This window comes from Gymnoscopelus microlampas, assembly GCF_963454915.1.
Source record: "Gymnoscopelus microlampas genome assembly, chromosome: 11".
NCBI lineage: Eukaryota > Metazoa > Chordata > Actinopteri > Myctophiformes > Myctophidae > Gymnoscopelus > Gymnoscopelus microlampas.
In genome coordinates this window covers 51,407,104-51,426,685 of record NC_139948.1, presented here as the reverse complement: position 1 = coordinate 51,426,685, position 19,582 = coordinate 51,407,104, and the positions used below count along the sequence as shown (strand labels likewise).

General features: G+C 41.0%; 1 pseudogene across 1 annotated transcript; it reads left to right on the top strand.

The window, feature by feature from the left end:
• Positions 1-2,316: 2,316 nt before the first annotated feature.
• On the top strand, positions 2,317-18,912 carry LOC311054854 (annotated as a pseudogene). The gene is made up of 8 exons (XR_014602907.1): positions 2,317-2,566; positions 3,303-4,711; positions 7,099-7,169; positions 9,350-9,439; positions 11,598-11,687; positions 11,801-11,826; positions 15,951-16,254; positions 17,444-18,912. The product of XR_014602907.1 is annotated as an uncharacterized misc_RNA (transcript).
• Positions 18,913-19,582: the final 670 nt, after the last annotated feature.

Below are 19,582 nucleotides of genomic sequence, written 5' to 3'. Positions count from 1 at the left end.
TATGTTATGTGACACCATGTCAGATAAGTGGTTGATGGATTGATGTTATGTAATGTTATAACAATTGTATAAAACAATTCCAACAATTCAGTCTCTCGGATTAACACTGAATATAATTCTGCAGTGTGTTTATACCTGATCGTATGACGTGTTCGTCATAATAAGGTACCCGTAATTAACGCTTAATTTATGATTACTTAATACGTTATTAAAGCATTAATTAAGCATTATAATTCATTGTAATTCATCATGAATTGACATCATTAGTTAATCATTAGTTAAGCAAAGTTACTTAATACATGAATTACAAGGAATTAATGATGGATTCATGTTTAAATAATGTATTAAGTAATCATAAATTAAGAGTTAATTACGGGTACCTTATGAGCAAGTGTTAACAAAGTATTGAACTATTCCAAATTGACCTGCAACTTATGATATGGAGGTCTGATGCCAAACATATACATTGTATAGCAAATAAGGTCTCTAAAAATTGAACACTGTGTTACTTTCTCATAAGCTGTGTGTGTGTGTGTGTGTGTGTGTGTGTGTGTGTGTGTGTGTGTGTGTGTGTGTGTGTGTGTGTGTGTGTGTGTGTGTCCAAATGTTTACGTTGCTGCATTTTACATTTGGTCTGGTTAGCGTTCACCCAGGACTTTGTTAAGCAAACCAAATATGTAAACAAAGGACACGTGGTCATACGTGATCTGTTGACAGAATAGGCTATTTCTAGGTGTGCGTGCGTGCGTGTGTGTGTGTGTGTGTGTGTGTGTGCGTGTCCTTCCATCCGAGTCAAATTGGTTGATATATCAGCACATCTCTGTTAGATATTATTTTATGAGTGAACTTCAACCTGCTGCCTGACATGTCATTGCTGTCATTGTAAAGTGGATCGTACCTCAGTCCTTTTTCTTTCTTACATTAGTGCACTAAAGACTGTCTGGAGCCTCATTCAATGTCATTTTGACTATGCTAACACCTCAATGTCACTAAAAACTAAGCTTCAGACCTCCCTAAACAAACTGATGACTACTATAGCCAGTGACCTGCCTAATTCAACTCACTTTGCTAGTTTGGCAAATCTTTGAATATATATTTATTTTTAAAGCACACATTTGTAACTCAAATCTTTGCTTCTGGGGGATTCTACAAATGTCTTCTAAATCCTAACAGTTTATTTATTTATTCTGAACTTATGTTGCGTATGTGTGTGTGTGTGTGTGTGTGTGTGTGTGTGTGTGTGTGTGTGAGCGCGCGCGCATGGTCCCTTACATCGGAGTCAAATTGCTTGATATGCAAACAGAGCAGCAAATGTCAGCACATCTCTGTTAGATATTATCATTATTTTATGAGTGAACTTCAACCTGCTGCCTGACATTTTATTGCTGTTAGCTTCAGACCTCCCTAAACAAACTGATGACTACTATACTCGGCCTAAAGCCAGTGACCCGCCTGATTCCAACACACTTTGCTAGTCTGGGATGGCTCAGGGTAGAAGACAGGGTTAAGCAGATATGAATGGGATAGTGTTACAGTCATCTGGGGCATTAAGGCCACTGTGGCCTCAGGGCAGGCCATTTTTTTGAGGGGCACAAGGTGAAAATGAGGGGCAACGACGGCCATGGCCTTCGTGGCCTCCCTGACATTCCTGCCCTGACCTCTACACAAGCTCATAATAAATTGGTTTTAATCTCATGTTCATTCATTCATTCAACCTTTATTTATTTTCTTGCAAATACGTTGAGGACAGAGCCCTCATTTTCAATGATGCCGAGATTACAGAAAGCATAATACAACTGTGTAAATAATATTAAAATAAGAACAGCAGGATAAAACAATATGTGAAAACAAAAGAATAACATCAGTGATAAAGACAGCTTAATTAAAACAGTGACAATTTAAAACGGCAGAATTAGCGAGCAAGTTTTTAAATTGATCCAGTGAGACCATGGAATCCATTTTTAAAGTGCGTCGTAATTCATTCCAGGTAAAGAGAGCGCTAAAACTGAAGGCTGTTTTACCTAGCTCCGTGTTGGCCTTGGGGACCGATAATGGGATGTACCTGTATACACATGATCATAGAAGAACTTTGAACCTCACCTGAGTGTCAGCACATTCCTGGCAAGCCTTTTCTTATCAGCCCAATACAAGGGACAAGGTTCAGTGTGGCTTTGTCTGTACGAACCAATCAGAAAGGATCTCTCATCTCATGTGACCTCTGAGGAAATTAAACCAAACTAAACTCACTCTGTTAGTCAGTCAGTCAGTCAGTCAGACAGACAGACAGACAGACAGACAGACAGACAGTGGTCTAAGATGGCGCAGCAGGGAGTTCAACTGGACCAGGAACAGTTGTGTTGTTCTATCTGTCTGGATCTACTGAAGGATCCAGTGACTGTTCCCTGTGGACACAGCTACTGCAGGAGGTGTATCGAGGGATTCTGGAACCAGGATGATCAGAGAGGGAGGTTCAGCTGTCCACAGTGCAGACACACCTTCATCCCAAGACCTGTTCTGAAGAAGAACACCATGTTGGCTGATGTGGTGGAGAGCCTGAAGAAGACAGGTGAGACCTTTAAGTTCTCTTGTAAATACAGCTCACTGCCTTTCTGTTTGATTGATTGAATATTGTATTAGACAGAAATGCAAACGGCACGAGTAGAGTCATACATTTGGTCTAAAAGGATAACACAAAATCCATTGAGGTCTTATACTGTATATTCAATTCATCTACATAGCATAACACATAATTACAGCCTATCCATATTGGCTGTCTAAGAGCACCTACCAAGTTTGGGAAGTTTAGCATGCTGGGAACTGGAGTTATGGCTGTTTAAAGCCCAGCCAATAGGAGAACAGAGGGGGTGGAGCAATGGTGTGTGTGTGTGTGTGTGTGTGTGTGTGTGCACGCGTGTATGCACGTGTGTCTTTAACTGCCGCACGTGTTGCACTGTCTCCTGTTTGTGTTTACTTAATGTAACTGGTTCCATCTTTGTGTTGCAATCAGCTGCAGCTGTTGTTGCCGTGCTCATATGGACAGACATACATACATACATACATGGACAAACACACTCGGTCACTTGATGGAGTAGCTGGAACCACTCAAACATATGTTAGACACACATTCTAACACATATCCGTGTTAAGGCAGATAAGCTGTAGTAAAAACAATAGTTATCAGGCAGCGGAGACATGCTGGTGCCTATAGGCTACCAAATATGAGGGTATATACAGGCACATACAAATGAAATATATCTTTATCAGATTGATAAATACATACATATGCATCAATCTATCAACAGGACTCCAAGATGTTCCTCCTGATCACTGCTACGCTGGACCTGGAGATGTGGCCTGTGATGTCTGCACTGGGAGGAGACTGAAAGCTGTGAAGACTTGTCTTCAGTGTCTGGTCTCTTACTGTGACACTCACCTCCAGCCTCACTATCAGTCTCCTGCCTTTAAGAAACACAAGCTGGTCAAAGCCTCCAGCGAGCTTCAGGAGAACATCTGCTCTCGTCACGACGCGGTGAAGAATCTTTTCTGTCGTACTGATCAGCAGTGTATCTGTTATGTGTGCTCTGTGGAAGAACACAAAGGTCACAATACGATCTCAGCTGCAGCAGAACGTACTGAGAGACAGAAAGAGCTCGATACGAGTCAGCAGAACATCCAGCAGAGAATCCAGGAGAGAGAGAAAGACGTGAAGGTGCTTCACCAGGAGGTGTCCATCAACCACTGTGCTGACAGAGCAGTGGAGGACAGTGACACCATCTTTACTGAGCTCTTCTCTTCCATGGAGAGAAGCCGATCTGAGGTGAGGGAGCTGATCAGAGAGCAGCAGGAACGTGAAGTGAGTCGTGCTGAAGAACTGAGGAGCCGTGTGGAGCAGGAGGTCACTGACCTGAGGAGGAGACATGGTGAGCTGGAGCAGCTCTCACTCACAGAGGATCACATCCATGTTCTACAGCGTTACACCTCCTATCTCTCAACGATCAGTAAATCTACACACCCAGTCATCAGCAATGTCCGTCCTCTGAGATACTTTGAAGATGTGACTGTGGCCGTGTCCAAGATGAGACAGACTAGAGGCCATTCTTACAGAGGAAGGGACAAGCGTCTCAGAGACAGTGAACAGAGTGGATGTTTTACTGTCAACACCACCAGAACCCAAGAACAGAGCTGACTTTTTACAATATTCACGTCCAATCACACTGGATCCAAACACAGCTCATCAATGCCTGTCTCTGTCTAAAGGGAACAGAAAAGTAACAGGGATGAACAAACCACAATCATATCCTGATCACCCAGAGAGATTCACTCGACGGTGGCAGGTTCTGAGTAGAGAGGGTCTGACTGGACACTGTTACTGGGAGGTAGAGTGGAGTGGATACGGTGTTGATATAGCAGTCTCATATAAAGATATCAGCAGAACAGGGTATGGTGCTGAATGTATATTTGGATTCAATGATAAATCATGGTCTTTAGACTGTACCAAACAAGGTTATAGTTTCAGACACAGAGGCATTTATACTAACATCCCAGGCCGTGTGTCCTCCAGAGTAGGAGTGTACCTGGACCACAGTGCAGGTACTCTGTCCTTCTACAGTGTGTCTGACACCATGACTCTCCTCCACACAGTCCACACCACGTTCACACACAACCTCCGTGCTGGATTTAGGCTTTATTCAACTGGAGAAACTGCTGAGTTGTGTGACCTCTAGTAGATCACACTCTGTTTTGTCTCTCATGTCACGAGTCCAGAATCGTTCCTTCATTATTTTATAGTTTTTCTCTCAGCCTGCTTTGTGAGCTTGTAGATCAGCTATTTTTGCTACGCGTCGTATGAAGTATAATAGGGGCTTAAAGTGGTTAATTATCTATATTAATATGTTGTTCTCCTCTTGTATTCATACACCTTCTTGGTACCATTTGACTTGTTATGATGTAATCATTACTTTATGGATTTTATATTCCTGGTGAAATATTATATTTTTGTTATGTTTTAGACACTGGTTCTCAAAACCCCAAAATAATCATATTCGAACATGGGACCCCCCTAAATAATCATATTTTAACTGGGGACCCCCCAAAATAATCATATTTGAACTGGGGACCCCCCACCCTGACAAGCACTTGAAATTGAGGGGTTGAGGCATTACATTTAGTTTGACCCGGTTCCACAGATAAATATTGTGAAAATAGCAGATCTACAAGCTTACAACGCCTCACAAATGCGATCTGTTGTGTGCATGTACTGTATCTGCTATAAATGTTTGGCCTCTTTCTTAGTTCATATTTTACAACTTGGCAAATGTTTGACCATTTTTTATTGTATAGTTTGTTGATTTCTTTTGACGCTGTAACAGTCTTATTTTTATTTTATCTTCTGTATTAAAAAGTCCTTAAATGGTCTCTTTATAAATGTGCAGATACTCTTTATACACTTATACTGTATGTTGGTCTGTTTACTGTTGAGTGAGAAAACAATGTTGTACATTCAGATAATGATGTGTGGGACCCCCTGGGGGTCCAGACCCACAGTGTGAGCAGCACTGCTCTAAGACACAGTATAATAGTCTTGTGAATAAAGTGACATTAAAGATGAACAAAGCAAACATCTCTGATCTCTTCTTTGTTCTTCTATTCTAACAGTCTGTGTAGAAAGGTTTCATCTACAGTAGTTCAATGAACGGAGCCACTTAAAGGTTAAAAACATAGATAAAGTTTTATTTACTAGGCTACATAGCTGCTTTGACACCCATTGTTATGAGTCACAAGATATGTGATGACCTTTTTGATCTCTTTTTGGTTTGTTTTTGACCATTTATACAAAAACAATCTTTTATCGTTTTGTAAAATAAATCTAAAATGCCTATCTACACGCTCATGTGTCATCCCAACTATTTTCTGAACCAGGGACCAGTCTGGGAGATTAGGTGTTTTTATTTCTCTGAGCCTAATGATCATTACAATATTTAAAGAAAGGTGGTTTTATTTATGAACAATCAATGTGGTGTCAAAATTAAACATAATGTTGATATAGGGTAACACACACACCCTCTCATCTAGGCTAATACTGCTTAATCAGCATCATATGCAGGTGAACAGAGGCAGCAGGTGTAATGTTTCTCAAGGTGTTTCAAAGACCAGTTAATCATCCATCATGTCGTCATCGTAGGTTTGATAACAGGTATTGTTAACTGGTGTAAAATGGTGGAAAAGGAGAATAAAACTGTCAGCGATAAATAAGACAACGCCCTGAGATCTTTGATCTGAGCCTGAGGTGGATTATGAGACAAAGAGCTGTTATTGTAGGTTCATGTATTAACCCATTAACACCGGGAAAGCATCATGTGTCATTTTAGATTTTATACAAGCTCACAGCGCCTCACTTCTTGCCGCGCTGCGATGGACCCTATGGGTCCATTTGGTTCCATTTGTACCCTCTCAGAGTTACAGACCTGTAAAGGTTTGTGTGTTTCTGGTAACATCATTTTCTAGTAACAATAATTTTCCACACACTTTTATGTACAAAGATAACGACAAACTAGAGGACATCCTTACAGAGGAAGGGACAAACGTCTCAGAGACAGTGAACAAAGTGAAGAAATCAAAAAAGAAGAAGAAAAAAACTATTCACAGGGGCCAGACAGTACTGTCAACACCACCAGTCATTCTTACAGAGGAAGGGACAAACGTCTCAGAGACAGTGAACAGAGTGGATGTTTTACTGTCAACACCACCAGAACCCAAGACCAGAGCTGACTTCTTACAATATTCACGTCCAATCACATTGGATCCAAACACAGCTCATCAACTGAACAGAAAAGTAACACTGATGGACCAACCACAATCTCATCCTGATCACCCAGAGAGATTCACAGGATGGCATCAGGTTCTGAGTAAAGAGGGTCTGACTGGACGCTGTTACTGGGAGGTAGAGTGGAGTGGACTCTTGGTTATGATAGCAGTCTCATATAAAGATATCTGCAGAGATGTCCCTTACCAGTGGTCTGGTGATGAATGTAGATTTGGATTCAAAGATACATCGTGGTGTTTACTGTATAACGAACATGGTTGTTGTGTCATGCACAGAAACGTTGATACTCACATTAGTGGGCATCGTAGGTTCTCCAGAGTAGGAGTGTACCTGGACCACAGTGCAGGTACTCTGTCTTTCACCATGACTGTCCTCCACACAGTCCACACCACGTTCACACACAACCTCCATGCTGGACTTGGGCTTCTTCATTCAGGAAGTGCTGCTGAATTGTGTGACCTCAAGTAGATCACTCATGTTATGAGTCCAGAACAGTTTCTTTATTATTGTACTGTTTTTCTCTCGGCCTTAAAAATGTCAGCTTTTTGTTAAGGGGAAATAAACAAATTTGTTCCTAAACGTTGTCACCTGAATCAGGTTTATTTGATTTGTCTGATGGGAAGATTTTGTATGATTTGTTAACCGATTTGAACTTGATAACCCTATTTTGGTCATAATAGGAGAAATCAGATTTTAAAATAATAAAATTATATTTAAATCAAAATATACACATATTCTTTCAACACTTTTCTAAAATCTTCAATTTTATTTTTAAGCTCACAACAAATCGCAATGCCTTGTGAGCTTGTAGATCAGCTTCTCATCTTGTATTCATACACCTTCTTGGTACCATTTGTTATGATGTAATCATTACTTTATTATGGATTTGATTTGATATTCCATGTGAAATATTGATTTTATTTTTCAACTTATTCACAGAACAAACATTACAAATGAAATGTGACAGACCTGTTGGAATTAATAATGATATTATAATTCATTTATAAATCATAAAAAGTAACCAACATGATAATAATGGTAGAATAAATGTTAGTGTATGAGTGTGTATATTATTCTATAGAACTGGGGACCTGCAACGTGAGGAGTCGTGTGCTTGTAGATCGGCTATTTTCACAATGTGTGCCTGTTTCTTAGCTAATAATTCACAATTTGGCCAAAAAAAAAGTTTTAGTATAGTTTGTTGATTACTTTTGACGCAGTAATGGTCTTTTTATTTTATTATATTAATAAGGTCTTAAAATTCCTCCAATTGTCACTTCATACATGTGCAGAGACCCTGTATACACTTATACTTATAAGTATAACCAATTAGATAATCTTGTGAATAAAGTGACATTAAAGATGAACAAAGCAAACATTCTTTTCTAACAGTCTGTGTAGAAATGTTGACTCAGTAACTTTTAACCCATTGAGACCTGAAGCTGATTCTACATGTCTCCTAAATCCCAACAGTATTCTGAAAAACGTATGTTTCTATATCAGTGGTGCTCAATCTTTTTCATGTCAAGGACCCCCAACATTATATGTATTTGGCCGCAGACCCTCATCAAAATATTTTGTTCCAGGGACCCCCCAGAAGCAAAGATTTGAGTTAAAAACTGTTCGCTTTAAATATATATATATTCAAAGATTGGCACACATTTTCACGATTTTTTCAAAAATAGCAGATCTTCAAGCTGCCGCGCTATGAGCTTGTATATCTGCTATTTTTGAACAGCCCAAAGTGTAAGATAATGCTTTTTAGCTCAAATCTAAAAATGCACAGTTAATCTAGTTAATCTAGTTAAATGAATGAAACCACTTAAAGATGATAGATAAAGTTTTGATCATCTACATATAGATGCTTTGCCACCCATTGTCATGAAGCTTAAGTAAAAAAAAAAGAAAAAAAAAAAAAAAAAATATATATATATATATATATATATATATATATATATATATATATATATATATATATATATATATAAATGTATATGTATATATTTGTTTTCTTTTTTTTTATAGGACCAGTGGTTTACATGGAGCAGGACGGCCTGTTCCTCAAAAGGTGAATAAACTAAGCCTGGCCTTAAGCCAAATCCAGACTTGACAAAGTCGGGTCCATATAAGCCTCGTTCATTCCGTTCCTCGAAGCAAAGCCAGGCTGAAAAGGAGCGACTTTGTCGAGCTAGGCCTTGTCAAGCCAGGCTATGTCCAGGCAGGATAATGAAGCCAGGCTTCACGTATTTCTATAAAAGACCATGAAAGTCGATAGCAGAATCCTTGAACTTGACCAATCATGGAGTCCAAAACCAGAGCGGCGTTGCTCTCTGTGGCTGAACAGCAGCATTGCAGCAGCTCATGAAATCATATATTGTATATTGCTGGTTCGCCAATTGTAGTCTATTACAATAAGGAGAAAGGTCCAGACCAGTAATGTTCCTCAAGTCGATTTATTGGACAAAACAGAGTACAGAGCACAGGAGCACATGTCAGCCTTGCTGCTACATGGTGTGGCCGGAACAGAACAGAGCAAGAAGAAGGAGGGCAAGGACAAGGAGGCAAGGGGCAAGAAGGGGAAGAAGGAGAAGAAGGGACGGTTTCTTTGTCCCCACAGTATATATAGCCAGACTTCACATGTGTGTGTGGGTACTTGCATACATTGGATGTGCACGTCTAGGTGTGTGTGCTACATCTCTTCTTTGTGTGTGTGTGTGTCCATTGTGCAGAAGAACAACACCCCAAGACCCTAAAGGTCAGCTAAGGTCAGATGCCCTCTGGGAAGCCTCCTTTGAACTGGACATCTAGTGTTCTCTGGAATGTGCACTAGACCACTCAGTATCCAAACTTAAGTCCCTGTGTGTGTTCAGATTGGGCTCTATAAGTCCATAAATGTGTATCAATTTACTACATTCCCCCCTACGGAGGGCCCTATTGGTCCTTCGTAAACAAGGGTACAATGAAGAAAATCAAAACACAAGTAAGAAAACCATAATTCAAAAACATACACCTCAAAAAGACAGAACTCATCACACCACATCATCTCATTGGCCCCCCTTGATAGACAAAGTACTGGGACACAATCAGACAAACATAAAAACAGGCATTAAGATTACACAGTATTGTCATAAGGTGATTCACATTCAATTTCAAAATAAAACTAGACAAACTGTTCCACAAATCATGCAAGAATATCAGTATTTAGAAACGTGTCGGCTTACGATCACTGCGTAGCCATGGATCACATGACGCTCGTCTGACGATAACCGGCAACACTGGAACTTATTTCCCAATAAAACAAGCTTAAAAATAAAACAACTCAGAAAATCTTATTCACAGAAAATACATAGGATGCTCACGTCGCATCAAAATGCATTCCCCTTCCAATCAGTGTGCAGGTCTCTCTGTTCCTTAAACTCTAGGAAAAAATGTTAAACATATTCACAACATCACAATCTCACGGAAAACCACAGTTTTCAGTGAATAAGTAGCAGCCCTCGGCCGCAACTCAACAGTTCCCAGTAGCTCAACAACGAAAATAAAAAACTCCACATTTGATACAAGAGACCAGAGAGTGAAACAAAATCCTTTACAACACTGCAATAAAACGGCAGCCAAACACTCCGCAGTTTAAATCACCATTATCACAAACATAGAACCAACGTACATTCATTCAACAAAACACTAGTTGATACAGCTTCGTCTTCACTCACTTACAGAATAATAGATCTGCTGGTTTGTGTGTAAAAACTCTCCCCAATCTTCAAATTTAGGATATGTAAGATAATACATCTGTTTGTACTTTAAATCTCTGTTTTCCAAGGCCAAGAGCTTCCGAACCTCTGTCGGACCCGCTCAATTGAAATGTTAAAATGCCAGAGGTTAGGCCATAAAAACAAATAATCTTCACATTCGTGGCAAATACCTCGTTGACTCTTTTTATTCCACGTCAACTTTCCTCTAATACTCCTCATGTCAATTTAGTCAGCTAAATATCAACAAACATATAACATCAACAAACAACCTGTTGAAAAGACAGACAAACATTGAAACATGTTAAACCTTCCATCCAGTCCACAAACATAAAGTCCAGTCACACGGAGGAGAGATGGATCCTGTGGCATAGGCAAAGAATGGGTGGGGGCCATCTGTGCCCCTCAGTGCTGAGTGCTGTTCCCTGGTTGCATCCTTGCTGCAGCTGTCTGTGCAGCTAGCAAGCCAACATGCTGCTGTCCTCTGTCCATACTACTCTGAAGGTTTCCTGTAACCCTCTTTTTACTTCTTTTCTTCCATGTCGTCACAGGGGTTGATGCTGTGAGGCTGAGTTCTAGTGTCATCACAGGGTTAGTGCTGTGAGGTCCCATCGTAGATCTGTTGAAAATCAGTTCTTGTCAATTTTCCCATAGCCTGCTCCTCTGGTGGGTCTGCATCTGTGTAGGAAGATGGTCTGCTTCTGGTCCGGATGAGCTTTCAAAAAAATCTTCTTCCCAAAAGAAAATCACAGCTTGTACTCCTCTTCTCAAGTTCTTCTCGTGTGGAACGGTCACAGACACTCCAGTGTCCAGCACTGTTGTCTAAAGAAGACCAAACCATTTACACGTCCTGGCTGGTTCGCCAAAGTATTGTATATTGCTGGTTCGCCAATTGTAGTCTATTACAATAAGGAGAAAGGTCCAGACCAGTAATGTTCCTCAAGTCGATTTATTGGACAAAACAGAGTACAGAGCACAGGAGCACATGTCAGCCTTGCTGCTACATGGTGTGGCCGGAACAGAACAGAGCAAGAAGAAGGAGGGCAAGGACAAGGAGGCAAGGGGCAAGAAGGGGAAGAAGGAGAAGAAGGGACGGTTTCTTTGTCCCCACAGTATATATAGCCAGACTTCACATGTGTGTGTGGGTACTTGCATACATTGGATGTGCACGTCTAGGTGTGTGTGCTACATCTCTTCTTTGTGTGTGTGTGTGTCCATTGTGCAGAAGAACAACACCCCAAGACCCTAAAGGTCAGCTAAGGTCAGATGCCCTCTGGGAAGCCTCCTTTGAACTGGACATCTAGTGTTCTCTGGAATGTGCACTAGACCACTCAGTATCCAAACTTAAGTCCCTGTGTGTGTTCAGATTGGGCTCTATAAGTCCATAAATGTGTATCAATTTACTACACATACAAGGAAGTAAAAATGTATTATAAGTGTGTGTGTGTGTGTGTGTGTGCGTGCGTGCGTGCGTGCGTGCGTGCGTGCGTGCGTGCGTGCGTGCGTGCGTGCGTGCGTGTGTGTGTGTGTGTGTGTGCGCGCGCGCGCGACGGGACGGCAACGGGACGCACGGGACGGGGGGTATACCGCGACAGGGGGCCGCGACGGGACGGGAGGGGGGGTTGACCGCGACTGGTGGCCGCGACGGGATGAGCGGGGGACGGGATGAGCGGGGGACGGGGGACGGGGGGGGGGCGGGACACGCAATAACCCCACATTTGCAAGACCACTTTGGTAGAGGTTTGGGTTGTGTAGTTATACCTTGCCATCATGATGTAACTCCAAAGGTGGACAAGAAATAAAAAATAATTTCTCCATTGACTAGAAATTGATAATTTAAAATATGCTCCTCATTGACTTACATTCAGTGAAGAGGCTCTTTTAAACCCGTAACTAATAATATATATATATATATATATATATATATATATATATATATATATATATATATATATATATATATATATATATATATATATATATATAGAGAGAGACATTTTTTATAATATAAAAAAAAAATCTGTTATATATTATCAAACATCTAACAACAATATGAACTATAGTGTTAACAGAGTGACAATGACATCACATGAGTCATTGTGAAACAATTATGATTCATGGTCACACACTATTTCAGTAATATAATTAATTTGATTATATCTGATTGTATTTATTTCATTTTATTTGAATGCAAGGTCATTAAAATGAGTCCATATTCAAACACATGTGTTGAATTAACTGTGGAAAAACTTGAAGAACAAAGCACTGGATTAAGTAAGCTTGGCTGTTAGCCTGCTCCTGACCAGGCTAACTTCACAGCTAAATTGCCATGGTAACTAAGGTAGGCTTGCTTCAATTCTCTTTTGAGGAATCGGGTCATGGCTAAACTTAGCCAGGGTGAACTGGCTAAACTAATCTTCAAGCTAATTCAGCTTTTGAGGAACCGATTCAGCCCTAATCCTGGCTAAATTAAGCCAGGATAGGTGTTAAAGCCAGGCTTAAACTCTAATTCCCTTTTGAGGAACAGGCCCCCTGGTGTAGACATCTTAGCTGCCAGTGGATTCTACATACATTCTAAAGGAGTTAGGTCGCCCTCTGGTGGTGGTTTTTGTTCAAAGCACCTGTGAGAAAACATATGTCTGCTGTTGTGTTGTTTTTCTGCTGACGTCACCGGTCTGACGTCACCAGTTGTATCAGCCCCTCATTTCATTGACACATTAGAAACACTTTGTCTATAGGATGGAGAGAGAGAGAGAGAGTGAGAGTGAGAGTGAGAGTGAGAGAGAGAGAGAGACAGACAGACAGACAGACAGACAGACAGACAGACAGACAGACAGACAGACAGACAGACAGACAGACAGACAGACAGACAGACAGACAGACAGACAGACAGACAGAGCGAGCTCTTATTTAACGTGTGAATGAAGACATGTTTACTTTAAATGTGTGTTTTGAAAGGATTATGTTCACTTTATAGACTGTAGGAAGCTATACATTTATAATATAAACTGTATTTATCATATAAACCTTTATAGATAAAGTCAGGGGACCCTTAGCTGAGAGAGAGATGAAGGCCCCCAGTGTAGCAACACTAAGGACCCCCTATAGGCCCTGGACCTCCTGTGAGCTGTGCTGCTGTTCCTCTACTCTGTCTGTCTGTCTGTCTGTCTGTCTGTCTGTCTGTCTGTCTGTCTTTCTGTTGTGAGCTCTGCTCTCTCTCATCTTTTCTTTCAAACTGACTGTGGATCACAGCTACAGTGTGGGTTTATCGAGGGGCGAAGCTTCTTGTGTGTGCTGCCATTGGCCCATTCCTATTATGGGACGGCCTCTTTTGTGTATGTGTGTGTGTGTGTGTGTGTGTGTGTGTGTGTGTGTGTGTGTGTGTGTGTGTGTGTGTGTGTGTGTGTGTGTGTGTGTGTGTGTGTGTGTGTGTGTGTGTGTGTGTGTGTGTGTGTGTGTTTTCTTTCTCTCTTTTCTCCGGTTGTGTTACAGTTCCATTATAAGTATTTATATAGTAATATGGTTGTAGTATTAATAGTTCTATTAGACATATTTAGAGAAAGAGAAACAGAGAAAGTTTCAGTGTGTTCTGTCTTTAAAAGTTCATCAAAGTTTAACTTGAGGTTTTATTTTACAGATACAACGCAAGAAGAAAACTGCTGACTCATGTTTCAACAGAGTGGAAGCATTTTCTAGCAGTGAATCCCCATGAATCACCACAAACAAAACCACACACACACGCACGCACGCACGCACGCACGCACGCACACACACACACACACACACACACACACACACACACACACACACACACACACACACACACACACACACACACACACACACATAGCCAGTTCCCATGTCATGTGATTTCTTTGAAAATGCAACAAAACTAAACTCGTCTGATAGTCAGTCAGTCAGACAGACAGACAGACAGACAGACAGACAGACAGACAGACTAAAATGGCGCAGCAGGGAGTTCATTTGGACCAGGAAAAGTTGTGTTGTTCTATCTGTCTGCGTCTATCTGTCAAGCGAACGACGCAATGTTCGCCACGGCAACTCGCTCGCTTTAGCTCGCTCGGTGGTCCCTCACGCACGTGGCTCCAGTTCGCTTGAGACTGCGCGCCTCCGTCATGGTCCAAAACTTAACAAAGTCAATGGAAGGGATTCGCGGCTCCATATGCATGGGTTTTGGCGTTTTCTAGTCGTCTATTTACGGAATTGCAGTCCGTGTTATTTCACCGTGTTGGGGTGAGATGGGTTTGGTTTTATCAAGTCCAGAGTCAACACAGCCATCTGCCAGGAGACTTTAGAGCACTTTGTGTTTCCATACGTTGACAAGCGTTATGGAGATGCTGATCTTCAGTTCTCAGTTTTTATACTATAGTTTGTTGATTACCATTGACGCAGCAATGGTCTTTTTTTAATTATTATTATTATTTTTAAGTATTAAAAAGGTTTTAAAAGTCCTTAAATTGTCACTTTACTGTCATCTGAACACCATACAAGCCCTGAGGCTCAGTGACACAAAACATGAATCAATCGCATTTTTCTTTTATTGATACCACTAATGTGAAATTGGATGTTGTTTGCCTACATACAGTAACACACCCAAAACAGATGCCAGGTGTTTCTTTTTGATTGATTGAATATGTTATTAGGCAAAAATGTAAAACATCACAGTTACATTTAAAATACTTTGTATAAAAGGTCCGTTCAAAAAAAGTCCTTGCGGTCTTGTTTCCATTGAGGTCATTGGTATTCAATTCATTCATAGTCATATATAGTGGCACCAACAGTTCAAATATCAACACAAAAAAAAACTCAAAAATAACACTAAACCCTAACCCTGTACAAACAAAAACAAAAATGCTATATGTACAACAATTAGGGCGGGTCTCTGTCTAACAGGAAAATGGTACTACATTTACCTCCTTTTCTGGCTTCCCGAAAGGTGAATTTTCAGGGCCGTAAAGGGGTTAATGATTTATGTATTTTACTCAAGGCTCCAGAACATGAAGTGGTGTTGTTCAGTAAAAGTGCTGCTATTAAGGTATGTGTGTTTGTATATGCCTCCATGTGGGCGCGGCTGTAGAGTATCTGTGCAGGTTGTGGACCTTGAACCTCACCTGAGTGTCAGCTGATTCCTGCCAAACCTGTTCTTATCAGCACAATACAAGGCACGAGGTTCAGTGTGGCTTTGTTTTTACGAACCAACCAGACAGGATCTCTCATCTCATGTGATCTCTGAGGAACCAACCAGAAAGGATGTCTCATCTCATGTGATCTCTGAGGAACCAACCAGAAAGGATCACTCATCTCATGTTATCTCTGAGGAAATTACACCAAACTAAACTCGATCTGTTTGTCAGACAGAAGGCCAGACAGACAGACAGACAGACAGACAGACAGATATGCTGTCTAAAATGGCACAACAGGGAGTTCAACTGGATCAGGATCAGTTGTGTTGTTCTATCTGTCTGGATCTACTGAAGGATCCAGTGACTGTTCCCTGTGGACACAGCTACTGCAGGAGGTGTATCGAGGGTTACTGGAACCAGGATGATCAGAGAGGGAGGTTCAGCTGTCCACAGTGCAGACACACCTTCATCACAAGACCTGTTCTGAAGAAGAACACCATGTTGGCTGATGTGGTGGAGAGCCTGAAGAAGACAGGTGAGACATTTAAGTTCTCTTGTAAATACAGCTCACTGTCTGTCAGATACTAAACCAATAAAGAGATGAAACGTCTTATTATAAAAATATTAAAAGGAAAAAATATCTTGCAAGCATCGGGAATGATGAAGTATAGCTTCCAGATAAACAGTGAGTACAGAAATGTGGGGGTGACACCCTCACAAACCACACACCAATATATAACATTGCATTGTCAACATTGGAAAAAACATTATACACTTCCACTGAAAAGGGTTTACAACAAAGCTTACAGTGTTTGTTATTAACTGACTCTGTCTGACTGCATTACATTGATCAAAAACAGAGTCAACAGTAACAAAATAAACATTACAATATTTGGACTGTGAGAATCAAGGAATGATGGGTACACTTTCATCCATTAAAACGGCAATAGTAATAATAATAGGTCTACAGAGATTGATTTGATGACTGAAGCAATGTCAAACCCAATAATAACCATTCATTACTTAGAGGAGAGATCCAGTCATATTAGATGTTTGCTTTGATGTGTCGCTAATCACTCACCAACATACCAGGGGCAGTTGACTTTTTTAATAGAAGCCCCTGTTGTCCATTGTGGAGACCCCTTCCACTCGCCTATTTTAGCAGCTCCAAAGTTTTTTTTCCACTAATCCTCATTATGCAGTGTCCTGACACTCAAACATGCACTGAATGTCCCTTATGAGCTGCCATTCATGCAGAACGACATGGAGCTGATTGCTTGTTTCTCTCACAGAATCTGGCAACACCGAGGACTAGCTTCCACGTTTCTCTGCATGAATGGCAGCTCATAAGGGACAATCAGTATGATTGCATGCGCCGATCACACGTCCCAAGCGGGGGGTCTGGGGGTCCACTCCTCCACCAGTAACTTTTTAACATAGTAGATGTAATTTCCTGTGTTCTGGTGAATTGTGGGAGTTACTCCTGGATTCCCCCAAATCCAGGAGATTGGTAGGAGACATGGTTGAAATCCAGGAGACTCCTGCAAGTTCCATGAGTGTTGGCAGCCCTGGAAGGCAGATAGACAGTAACAAAAACAATAGTAGCATCGGAAACATGCTGGCTCCTTTAGGCTACCAAATATGAGGGTATATACAGGCACATACAAATGAAATGCATGTTTATCAGATTGATAAATACATATTATGTATCAATCTATCAACAGGACTCCAAGATGTTCCTCCCGATCACTGCTACGCTGGACCTGGAGATGTGGCCTGTGATTTCTGCACTGGGAGGAGACTGAAAGCTGTGAAGACTTGTCTTCAGTGTCTGGTCTCTTACTGTGACACTCACCTCCAGCCTCACTATCAGTCTCCTGCCTTTAAGAAACACAAGCTGGTCAAAGCCTCCAGCGAGCTTCAGGAGAACATCTGCTCTCGTCACGACGCGGTGAAGAATCTTTTCTGTCGTACCGATCAGCAGTGTATCTGTTATATGTGCTCTGTGGAAGAACACAAAGGTCACGTTACGATCTCAGCTGCAGCAGAACGTACTGAGAGACAGAAAGAGCTCGATACGAGTCAGCAGAACATCCACCAGAGAATCAAGGAGAGAGAGATATACGTGAAGGTGCTTCACCAGGAGGTGGAGTCCATCAACCACTGTGCTGACAGAGCAGTGGAGGACAGTGACACCATCTTTACTGAGCTCTTCTCTTCCATGGAGAGAAGACGATCTGAGGTGAGGGAGCTGATCAGAGACCAGCAGGAACGTGAAGTGAGTCGTGCTGAAGAACTGAGGAGCCGTGTGGAGCAGGAGGTCACTGACCTGAGGAGGAGACATGCTGAGCTGGAGCAGCTCTCGCTCACAGAGGATCACATCCATTTTCTACAGCGTTACACCTCCTCTCTCTCAACGATCAGTGAATCTACACACCCAGTCAGCAGCAATGTCCGTCCTCTGAGATACTATGAAGATGTGACTGTGGCCGTGTCCAAGATGAGAGACAGACTAGAGGCCATTCTTACAGAGGAAGGGACAAACGTCTCAGAGACAGTGAACAGAGTGAATAAATCAAAAAAGAAGAAAAAAAAATCTAAACCAGAACCCAAGACCAGAGCTGACTTCTTAAAATATTCACGTCCACTCACACTGGATCCAAACACAGCTCATCAAAATCTGTCTCTGTCTAAAGGGAACAGAAAAGTAACACTGATGGACCAACCACAATCTTATCCTGATCACCCAGAGAGATTCACAGGATGGCATCAGGTTCTGAGTAAAGAGGGTCTGACTGGACACTGTTACTGGGAGGTAGAGTGGAGTGGACTCTTGGTTATGATAGCAGTCTCATATAAAGATATCTGCAGAGATGTCCCTTACCAGTGGTCTGGTGATGAATGTAGATTTGGATTCAAAGATACATCGTGGTGTTTACTGTTTAACAAACATGGTTGTTGTTTCATGCACAGAAACATTGATGATTTGAGCTTGAGGTATCCTAGGTTCTCCAGAGTAGGAGTGTACCTGGACCACAGTGCAGGTACTCTGTCTTTCTACGGTGTGTCTGACACCATGACTCTCCTCCACACAGTCCACACCACGTTCACACACAACCTCCATGCTGGACTTGGGCTTGGACTTGGGCTTAATTATTCAGGAAGTGCTGCTGAATTGTGTGACCTCAAGTAGATCACTCATGTTATGAGTCCAGAACAGTTTCTTTATTATTGTAGGACTGTTTTTCTCTCGGCCTGAAAAATGTCAACTTTTTGTTAAGGGGAAATAAACAAATTTGTTCCTAAACCTGAATCAGGTTTATTTGATTTTTCTGATGGGAAGATTTTGTATGATTTGTTAACCGATTTGAACTTGATAACCCTATTTTAGTCATAATAGGAGAAATCAGATTTTAAAATAATAAAATTATATTTAGATCAAAATATACACATATTCTTTAACAGATTTTCAACACTTTTCTAAAATCTTCAATTTTATGTTTAAGCTCACAACAAATCGCGATGCCTTGTGAGCTTGTAGATCAGCTTCTCATCTTGTATTCATACACCTTGGTACCATTTGTTTTGTTATGATGTAATCATTACTTTATGGATTTGATAGATATTCCATGTGAAATATTGATTTTATTTTTCAACTCATTCACAGAACAAACATTACACATGAAATGTGACAGACCTGTTGGAATTAATTATTATATTACAATTCAATTATAAATCATACAAAGTAACCAACATGATAATAATGGTAGAGTAAATGTTAGTGTATCAGTGTGTATATTATTCTATAGAACTGCAATGTGAGGAGTTGTGTGCTTGTAGATCGGCTATTTTCACAATGTGTG